At 47.0% G+C, this 10763-nt stretch overlaps 1 long non-coding RNA gene and 1 pseudogene across 4 annotated transcripts; one reads left to right on the top strand and one right to left on the bottom strand.

Moving 5' to 3' along the window:
* LOC111977535 (glutamate receptor ionotropic, NMDA 2C-like) overlaps positions 1-10537 on the top strand; it is a 71907-nt pseudogene extending 61370 nt beyond the window's left edge.
* On the bottom strand, positions 1421-2556 carry LOC139029121 (uncharacterized). 4 transcript variants are annotated; one of them, XR_011481380.1, is made up of 4 exons: positions 2195-2533; positions 1953-2126; positions 1839-1874; positions 1421-1684 (listed from the first exon to the last, which is right to left on the bottom strand). It is a non-coding gene; the product is annotated as an uncharacterized lncRNA (long non-coding RNA). The 4 variants fall into 4 exon arrangements; XR_011481378.1 differs by lacking the exon at positions 1421-1684 and adding an exon at positions 1687-1741; XR_011481379.1 differs by lacking the exon at positions 1421-1684 and having other exon boundaries at positions 1790-1874; positions 2195-2411; positions 2494-2556.
* Positions 10538-10763: the final 226 nt, after the last annotated feature.

Below are 10763 nucleotides of genomic sequence, written 5' to 3'. Positions count from 1 at the left end.
GAGAGAGATGAAAACTGAAGTCACAGTGACTCTACAAGATGGAAAGCACAGAATCCAAGCATATTATACAAAATGATACATACACATTCAAAGGTCTGTATTTAACACACCCTGCATGTCTGCACACTAAAATAAATGCAGGACAAATCCATACACATCAACTGAACAGACAAATGAATGGATGCAGTAGCCTCCCTGCAGCCTTGTATTACACACAGTATACCGCACAAACATCATAAGAGGCCAAATTCGTCAAAAAACGAACCCAAAAAAACCCAAATTCCTCTGCCACCGCAGGACATATTTAACCAAAATTGAAAGCACACATTACTAACTAAAATAATTCAACACATATTGGTCCCTCAGCAGCCGACCACTGTCGTCATCAGGGAAGATTGCGGATTGTCCCAGTCCATGGCTGGTGGCACTCTGGGGGCCCTCTCCTTCCTCAGGCAGGCCACATTGTGGAGGACAGCACACAAGCCACAGTAATATCACATGCCCTACAGGGCTGACCCTTAATTTGTGAAGGCAGTGAAAGCGTGCCTTCAGGAGGCCAAAGGTCATTTCAACTCTGGCCCTGGTCCTGGCATGGGCATGGTTGTAGGCCTGCTGTGCTTCCTGGGGGTCTGTGAAAGGTGTCAGGAGAAAAGGCTGGCAGCCATACCCCCTGTCTCCCAGCAACACACCAGAGAATTCACCTGTCAACACAAATCTCATCATTACTACCTCATAAACACAGTGATATTCTTGACACAGCCATGATGGTTATAAATAGGGTTGTGTGGCTTACCTTGTGATAGGCACTGATAGATTTCAGAGGCCTGAAAGATTCTGGAGTCATGGACTGAGCCAGGCCAATTTTTGCCACAACATTGCTGATCACACAGTCAGCATTGCAGGACCATCTGAAATCATAAGATGAGGAATATTACACCCAATCAATGCACATCATGGCAATGCAGAGTGTTCGTCAATGGACAATATCAAAAAGTTATGTTCACCTGAAATTAATTGCTGTTGAAAGGAATTTCCTATTCACAAAATCGGCCTCATGGGCACCTGAGGGGGCTTTTTATCCTTATGTGTGTGCAGTCCATGCACCATGACATTGGGGAAACTGTCCACACAATAGTAATGAGTATCCTACTATGTGTTAACAGTTGTCCTGTAATTTGTAAGATTCCTCTTACTGCATCCTTAGAACTCCTCTTTGATGTCTAAGAGTCTTCTGTGGCCAGGGAAGGAGATGAAGACATCTGCTAATGCTTTGATAGCGCGACACACACTCCTTATTGTGCGGCAAATTGTGGCCTTGTTCAGCTGTTCTGCATCCCCCACTGAGTACAGGAAGGCTCCACTAGCAAAAAAGCGCAAGGCCACACAACCATTTGCTCCACACTCAGTGCATGGCTCGTGCAGTGCGGTGCTTAATCCTGGGACCCAGTAGTCTGCATAGATACCTGATGCCATCTGCAGAAAACCTGTATCTTTCATATAGATGGTCATCAGGGAAGGCCAGTGGGTCCAACCGGTCCCTGAAGACCCTTTCTCGCCTGAGGGCTTCTCCCAGCACAAGTGCTTCTTCATCCACCACATCTCGCACGAATGGGCATGCCATTGTCAGAGCAGAAAGGAACACACAATTTTGGGCCTTCATATAGGCTAGTGGCCACACCTGGTGCTGGGGGGTGGGCAAAAGAGGGCGATGCCTTTAACGATGACTTGGTTGTACTGATTGCTGGGAAAATAAAAAAACCTTAGAAAGATGCACCGTCCTGTGTGCTCAACAATAAGAGCTCATATGTCATGGCTCACTTGACTTTACGAGAATATACCTAATTTTTATTTTGAGCTGTGTCATCTTCTTGGAGCTGGGGGAGGAAAGAAAAATAATGATTAATACATTTGTGTTACAGTTAGCATACAGTGTACATTGAAGGCATATCTACCTCCCTCTCAAGTTTTTTTATTTCAAGGTCCAGTTTCCTAATTGTCCTCTTTTTTATTTCGGACTCCAGTGCAAGATTTTCCATCTTTTTCTTCTTGTACTGAATGTCTATGTCTGCCAGTTCTATTTGGCGCCGGAGGTGGTTGCCATACAACTTTCTGATAGCTTGTGAGCTCTGTGAACACATATCAATTAGCGCAGCTGGAATTTGGCAGGATGTGGTGTCCTTTTATTAATACGCACTATGTTGCCAGGCTGGTTTTCCCACTGTATAGCATCTGGGTCCTGTAAAAGAAATTAGATTTTTTGATTTTGATGAGGACTCCTCACCATTGTAGAGTAAATAGTACTTTCACAGTCTTAACATGATACCTCATGCCTTTCTGGAATCCAGAGAGATGGTCTCCTCCTCATCATCGTCTCCATCATGTGCTGTTGCTGCTGCACTGGGGCCTTCACCCTATCACATTTAATCGGATTCATATTGAAGCTAGTAGACAAGACATGCCAGGCCTACAGTATGCCTTTGATGGAGTACTCACTGGATCAGCATCGTCTGGTGCTTGTGCTGGTGGCTCTAACAGGAAACACAGTGCTGCCAGACACTCAAGGCAATAGGTAACCAAAGTCAGACAGTCCAAATTGATTCAATATGAATGTGGTTGTATCCCATGTAGAGATGGAAGGACATACCTTGAATGAAGCGGGTGGCATCTGGGAGGAACCTATGCTCGTCTCTTTCCCCCAGGGATCCCCTCTAAAGACGGCCTGCCTTTATTTAGCTCCAAGGCCATGTCCTCTGCTTGGGGGTAAGGTCAGCCTTTGGGTGACCACCACCCGTGCCTTGTCTGTGGGTATTCTTTTTCACTGCTAAAACAGTACAGACAATGTGTGAGCAGGCACCTTCTGGGTACAATATATGCTTGTGCTTTGTTAAATATAGTCAGGGACCATACATTCTGCAGAATGTTCTTGTATTTGATTTTGACCTGCTGCCATGTCCGTTTGGCCCGTTCATGTTTAATCTTACACCCACACACACACACATTTAATGGAGTCACCACTGCAAAAAATTACTTGGTATTTTTGTCTTGTTTTCAGTAAAATATCAAAAAATTTATCAATAGCTTTATACAGTGTGATGGAGTTACTTTACACAATTTCACTCATATCTGCAGTGCATTTCAATTAAAAATTTAACCGTTTCATAATTACAGTAAACTGCATTTTTGGAGATGTGAATTAAATATTTGAATTGTAATTGTGATGTTTCAGCGGAGCGGTGAGTGTGTAATTGTGCACTACTTACGCATTCAGGCGGTCTGCAATACTTTGCCCGCTTTTTCTCCTTTGCTTTATCACTGTGGGCGGTGTTGCTTCTTCTTAATTATATCTTTTACTCCCTCGTATGCCTCCATGAGGATTTGTGCTTCCGACGGGGAAAAGTACGCGGCTCTAGTTGCCATGGTAAATCAGTTAATCTGTGATCTGTGGCGGGGTCTATTTGAGTGAGCCGTGAGCGCGCACTATCCAGGATTTGGTTTCACCTGGCTTAATGAATCCGTGTCTGCTCATCCTGGCTTGGTCTTTGTGCCACCAATTAAGCCTGGACGCACATGTTTTGGCTTCATTGAGCTCAGCTTGAGTCATTATATCCCGGATGTCTTAATTCTACTTTTTGTGGCAACAGGCCCCTGCTAATGATACTGTTATGGTGCAATGAGTTTACTAACCAAACACCTCCCCCTCTCCTCCTTTCTCTCCTCTGCCTCAACCCCTGCCCCACCAGCGGCAGGAGGTCCTACCTTCACCATAGGGAAGTCAGTGTGGTTGCTTTGGGCATCGTGTTCAATAACTCAGTCCGCATCGAGAACCCTAAAGGAACCACCAGTAAGATCATGGTGCGCTGGTGTGGGCCTTCTTCGCGGTCATCTTCCTGGCTTCCTACAACCGCACACCTGGCTGCCTTCATGATCCAGGAGCAGTACATAGACACTGTGTCTGGACTGTCTGACAAGAAGGTAGGACAGTTAATCAATCCCCGAGTCATCCACCAATACATCTATCCTGATAACTGTCCTCTTGTAGCTCATCTTGTCAAAGATTATCCCTGTCATTCAATAGCTTACATATGTAAACACAAAGACACACACACACACACACACACACACAACACCACACACACACACACACACACACACACCACACACACAACACACACACACACACACACACACACACACACACACACAACAACACACACACAAACACACATTCTTCTTCATTCAGCTCGCTATTCCTCAGCATAATCACAGAAGAGGAAAATGACAAGCGCCAAACTTTGTTTCAGAGATCCAGAGAGAGAAACAGAGAAAGAGAGAAACAGAGAGAAAGACAGGAACAGATAAACTGTAACGATGTGCGCTGAAGTCGGGAAGCAAGTTCAGAAAGCAAGTGATTTCGTCATTAAACAAAAACATAATACAAAACAAGAAACACGACCAACACACAACCATGAAACTGAAACAGAAACAATAACACCTGGGGAAGGAACCAAAGGGAGTGACATAAATAGGGCAGGTAATCAAGGAGGTGATGGAGTCCAGATGAGTGTCATTATGCACTGATGCGAGTAACGATGGTGACAGGTGTGCACCATAACGAGCAGCCTGGTGACCTAGAGGCTGGAGAGGGAACACACGTGACATAAACAGAGAGATACAGAGGAGAAAACAATAATCAGAGAAAGATACAGAGAGATAAACCAATAAACAGAGAGAGATACAGAGAGAGACACCAATAAACAGAGAGAGATACAGAGGGATAAACCAATAAACAGAGAGATACAGAGAGAGAAACCAATAAACAGAGATACAGAGAGAGAGAAACAGATAAACAGAGAGATACATAGAGATACAGAAACCAATAAACAGAGGGAGATACAGAGAGAGAAACAGATAAACAGGGAGAGAGAGATAGAAACAGTTGAACAGAGAGAGAGAGAGATACACAGAGAGAGGCTGAGATTAAGCAGTGTGACCGTCAGTGATGCTGGCTGTATTAATTTAACCACTGGTTATACTTATGCAGATAGTTCTGTCTGTACCACGGTTTATAGTACTGATGGATCAATATGACCTGTAACAATATATTCATAAAACTCCTACCTATACACACACTCAAGTTCATGCAGGCACACACACACACACACACACACACACACACACACACACACACACACACACACACACACACACACACACACACACACACACACACACACACACACACACACACACACACACACACACACACACACACACACACACACACACACACACACACACAACACACTTGTATAGGATGTTATCTACGAGAGGTCCATCCATCTACAGAGGGCTCTGAGGTCAATACTAACAGAGAATAATAGAGCAGTTTTTATTTACACTTTAATAGAGTTGTATGAGCGTCTGCGTCCTGTGTGGTTCTTTCAAAGGTTTCATCCACCCTGCCCTCTGAATCATTTCAACTCTGAACCGACTCCAAAGGCCCTGAGTTGATCTTCTAGACTGAACTAAGTCTATGGCTACTGAAATGACTTAAATAGAATAGAATGACTTAAATTGAAAAGGGTAGAATGGCGTTCATTCCAATGAAAGTGAATTGAGAGGAAGAGATTTAACTGAATCAGTTTCAAATTAATAGAACTGCTCTGAATTAGATCTCACTGAGCTGAATCTCCTCTCCTCTCCTCTCCTCCCTCTCCTCTCCTCTCCCTACTCCTCTCCTCTCCCCTCACCTCATCCCTCCTTGCCTCTCCTCTCCTCTCCTCTCCTCTCCTCTCCTCTCCTCACAGTTCCAGAAGCCTCAGGAGCACTACCCTCCATTCCGGTTTGGGACGGTCCCTAACGGCAGCACAGAGAGGAACATCAGGAGTAACTACCCCGACATGCACGCACACATGGTCAAATACAACCAGAAAGGAGTGGAGGAAGCCCTCAACAGCCTTAAGACAGCGTAAGAACGCACTGCCTTTAATTCTTACCTCTCCTCCAGCTCTCAACCCTAACCCCTAACCCCCAGTCCAACTACCTCAGAATACATTACTGTCTATGATCCCCATAGTTTGATCCAGGCCTATTTACTGGGAGGAGTTCCATTTGGTTTATTAAAACTGCAACACATTCTGATTCTTCTCCATCTCATCCAGGAAGCTGGATGCTTTTATCTATGATGCTGCGGTGTTGAACTACATGGCAGGGAAGGACGAGGGCTGTAAGCTTGTGACTATTGGCTCTGGGAAGGTGTTTGCTACAACGGGCTATGGTATCGCCCTGCAGAAAGACTCCCGATGGAAACGACCAATTGACCTGGCCTTATTGCAGTTCCTGGGAGACGGTGGGTCATGCATGCACACACACGCACACACACACACACACACACACACTGGTAACCCCAATTTGTAAGTCATAAATCACATATTCCTCAGTAGCCTAATTTGAAAGAAACCCCATGCACCTGAATCTGACTGTGGTCATTCACTGGTGAGTCACTCCTCAAGGTGATTCTGTCTGCGTTCCTCTCCCAGGTGACACCCAGCGCTTGGAGACGGTCTGGCTGTCAGGCATCTGTCAGAATGAGAAGAACGAGGTGATGAGCAGTAAGCTGGACATAGACAACATGGCCGGGGTCTTCTACATGCTGCTGGTGGCCATGGGGCTCAGTCTGCTGGTGTTCTCCTGGGAACATCTACTCTACTGGAAACTTCACAAGGAACTAGACAAGTCTCCCAGGATGGACTTCCTGCTCGCCATCAGCAGGGTGAGACAGAGAGAGATACAGAGAAAGAAAGAGAGAGAGAGAGAGAAAGAGAGAGAGTGGTACAGAGAAAGAAAGAGAGAGATAGAGAGAGAGAGGTACAGAGAAAGAGAGAGAGAGAGAAGAGAGAGAGAGAGCGAGCGAGAGAGAGAGAGAGCGAGAGAGAGAGAGAAAGAGAGAGATACAGAGAAAAAAAGAGAGAGAGAGAGAGATACAGAGAAAAAAAGAGAGAGAGAGATACAGAGAAAGAGAAAGAGAGAGAGAACAAAACTGGTATAAGAGTTAATGATGTGTGGCGAATGAATAACGCCTGATATGAGCTCTTATTGCTGTTTACCCCACGTATAATTCCTATGACTACATTATCATCTGCAGAACAATAGTTTTAATGAGCACAAACCACGGTTTTAATTCCAGCTCAACATTAGTGTTAATCAACAAGCAATCTATGTGATAAGAGCGTGTTTGTAGGAGAGGCAGAAGGGGCGAACGAACGTGGAAAACATTACCAGCCTAAAGTCTATGGACTTAACTCAATTAATTAAATCAGATTTTATTTTTCACATGCGCCTAGTACAACCGGGGTGTAAACTTTTACCATTAAATAAATGAGCAAATAAAAATATGAAATAGTAACACGATAAATAACAATATCGAGGTCATATACAAGGAGTACCGGTAGCAAGTCAATGTGCAGGGGTACGAGGTAGTTGAGGTAATATGTACATGTAGGTAGGGGTAAAAGTGACTAGGCAGTCTCACGAAAATGTGTGTGTATGTGTGTGTGTGTGTGCACGCTCTGCTAACAGTGTGTAATTGCAGCGTTGTACCTGTATCATGGTTTATCAGATTAGCAGCTAAATTACTATCAGATAGTTAATCCCTACGGGGGCCCCTGAGGGCCAAATTAAATTAGGCTTTGTCAGTTTTTCAGTCGACTGTGAACGGTGCAGTCAGGGGACTCAGCTCTCTGTTTGCCCATGCAGTTTGATACTATTTGCTCAGCAAGTTTGTGTGTGTTCAGTGTGTGTTCAGTGTGTGTTCAGTGTGTGTGCAAGCTGGCAAAATCTGTTGAATCGAATGACTTTCTTTGTGAGGTTTAACTTTTGAGCTAGATCTCTCTACAGGGCTTCTACTGAACGTTACATGTAGTAGATCATGTATTCTCTCTCTCTCTCTCTCTCGCTCTCTCTCCCTTCCTCTACTTTCCCTCTGTCCCCTCCCTCCCTCTCTTCCGTCTCCCAGGGTATCTACAGTTGCTTCAACGGGGTGGAGGAACCAGACCTCCCTAACCTGGCCAACCCAGACCTGACAGCTAACTATGCCCAGGCTAACATGCTCAAGATGCTACGCACTGCTAAGGACCTGGTTAACTCCGCTCAAGTCGAGACCTCACTGGACCACGCCACCAAGACCATAGAACACTGGGGACGCCATGGCGGCAGCCTGCCAGTCCACATTCTGCAGCAAGGCACCATGGAAACAGTCCCGGGAGGATTCGCTTATGTCACAGAGAATACACACCCACCCCCCGAGCGCCCCCTCAGCCCACAATACTGCACGCTGGGTGTAGTGACATCTGTGAACCAGCAGAGGGGGCTGGCGAGACCCACACCGCTACGATACACGCTCCCGGCTCGTACTTCCTCTCTCTACGACAGACCACTTCCTGTTTCTAGTCTCATTTGCCCTCACCTTGACCTGGCTGGGGGGGACCGCCTCTCTTCTTGCCCTCACCCCTCCACAGGTAGGCTCTATGTGGACCCCCAACACCTTTCACACCCCCGCTCTCCCTTCATCCCCTATAGTGAGCTCCAGCTCCCAGACATCTACCTCTCCTCTCACCCACCCTCTGCTGTCTCCCATCCCCCCCACACAGAGCCCTCCAAGAGGAAGAGAAAGAGCAAGAGCCTCCTCTCAGGGGAGACAGGAAGAGGAGGAGGACAGAGGAGGCGGCGCAGAGAGGAGAAGACGGTGTGCCTGGCTGAACTCCGGGCCAACCACCTCCAGGAAAACCACGTCTCGCCCCACATGCCTGACTCCCTGTACCCAGGAAAGGTGCTCTGTCCTGGGGAAGAGGGCTGCGGTGGCTCCTGGCCTCTTCCTCTGGAGGAGCTCGTCCTAGCAGGCAGACGGCGGCTCCACCGACGGCCATCTTTCCTTCGAGCCACCTGGGGCAGCGAGCAGATTCGCCAGCCGGACGATACTCCGCCTACATCCCTCGATAGCCAATCACATTCTGCTTTACCAGACTTATTTCCCTGCGTCATGGTCGACCAAGAAACTCCCACTAAACTCTACAACCCCACCCCGTTCCGGAACAACCTATGCTATCCTGCCGCCTCACCCCGCCAACATGCCTATCTTCATATAAGGCAGGACCAGAGGAAAGGAAACTCACGTAAGAAGCTGCGGCACTCACACTCCACCCACCTGCCCACATACAGGGAGGTCGTGCTGGGGGGCCAGGAAGGGGGAGGTGGGGTAGGCCTGGGGGTGGTCCGGAGAACCACCAGCCTGCTCAGCAGACAGTACAACGACTATCTAACCTCCTACCCTGGGCTGCCTCTATACCACAGCCCCCTCAACCTCCAGGCATATTCCCCGGCGTCCAGCAACCACCCCAGCCCCGGTACCTACCGTATCCCCAGCCCTGTATGCCAGCTCCTGGCCTGTGGAGGGGGCTGTCGAAGTCAGAGGGGGTTGTTGTACCAGGACAGTCTGTATGGAGCCTATGGAGCCTATCGAGGGGCCCAGGATCCGGCCTTAGAGCCCCAGAGAGAAGAGGGCTCGGTAGGGTTGAGGTCTGAGGACAGACCCTGTGTGACTCGGCCCTGGGGAAAAGTCTCTAGTCTGGAGTCAGAGGTCTGAGAGAGACAGACAAACACTACATACTTTATAGACTGGAATGTATACTGCAGAATATACGGTTGGAATTCCACATTGAAGATTTGTGATCCACAGTGACCGTTTCAGAGGGGGGTGGGATGCTTCTCATACACAGAATCACGTACGAGAAGGATATGTGCAGTAAAGGAGGGAAGCTGAGGGTTAGAATTAATTTGATATGTTGGACAGTTGAACTTCTTTCTTATTGAAGAGAATAAGTGGAGTGTTTGACTGAATGTTCAGTGGCCATTTTGGAAAAAGCATGAAACTGAAAGGATGTGTAGCGGAGCGCACCGTACTGCAGCTGGCTCAGCCTAGCACGGTGACGTCCCCTTTCCCAAACAGTTAGCATGCTACGTACAGAGTTCTTAATGCAACCAAATAGAGAACATAGTAAAGTGGTAAAATGGGGGCGTTTTGGAGAGTGTGTTGGAGAGGATGTTGGAGAGGACGGAACGTTCATTTTACTTGCTGCTTTGAAACATTATATTCCTGTGTTCTGTGCATTATATTATGATATACTATATATAATATTTATATATAAATATATACTATTCATATATAATACCACGATGTACAGAGTCGATAGTGTTGCTGTCTGGGACAAATGCGTCTCAGAGAGCTGTGTGTGTTGTCAGTCCGGGCCACTGGGCCGAACGAGAGAGGAACAAGTCTTCAGTTCTCCATCTAAGCAAAAATTATAGAATCGCACAACCATGTACACTTAGAAATAACAAATATTCCAGACAGCTGAACCTGTTGACTGCTGTGTACAAGGCCATGGCAACCAAGCAACTGCATGCCTATAAGTAGGAGTACAATTAAAGTATCTGGAGAAGAATTGCAATAAAGATGTTGTAGAAGCGTAAGGGAGGATCAGTCCATATGTACGCTYTCTGTATGTTTATAAGGAAAACAGACAGCTGGTCAACCGAGTGACGCAGCAGTCTAAGGCACTGCATCACAGTGTTGCAGCGTCACTACTGCCTGGGGTTCGATCCCAGGCTGTGTCTCAACCGGCCGTGACCGGGAGTCCCATAGGGCGGCGCACAATTGCCCCAGCATTGTACGGGTTAGGGGAGGGTTTGGCTGGGGGGGCTTTCTT

This window comes from Salvelinus sp. IW2-2015, linkage group LG18, assembly GCF_002910315.2.
Source record: "Salvelinus sp. IW2-2015 linkage group LG18, ASM291031v2, whole genome shotgun sequence".
NCBI classification, from domain to species: Eukaryota; Metazoa; Chordata; class Actinopteri; order Salmoniformes; family Salmonidae; genus Salvelinus; species Salvelinus sp. IW2-2015.
The sequence above is the reverse complement of the archived record's forward strand: the minus strand, read 5'-3'. Positions and strand labels throughout refer to the sequence as shown.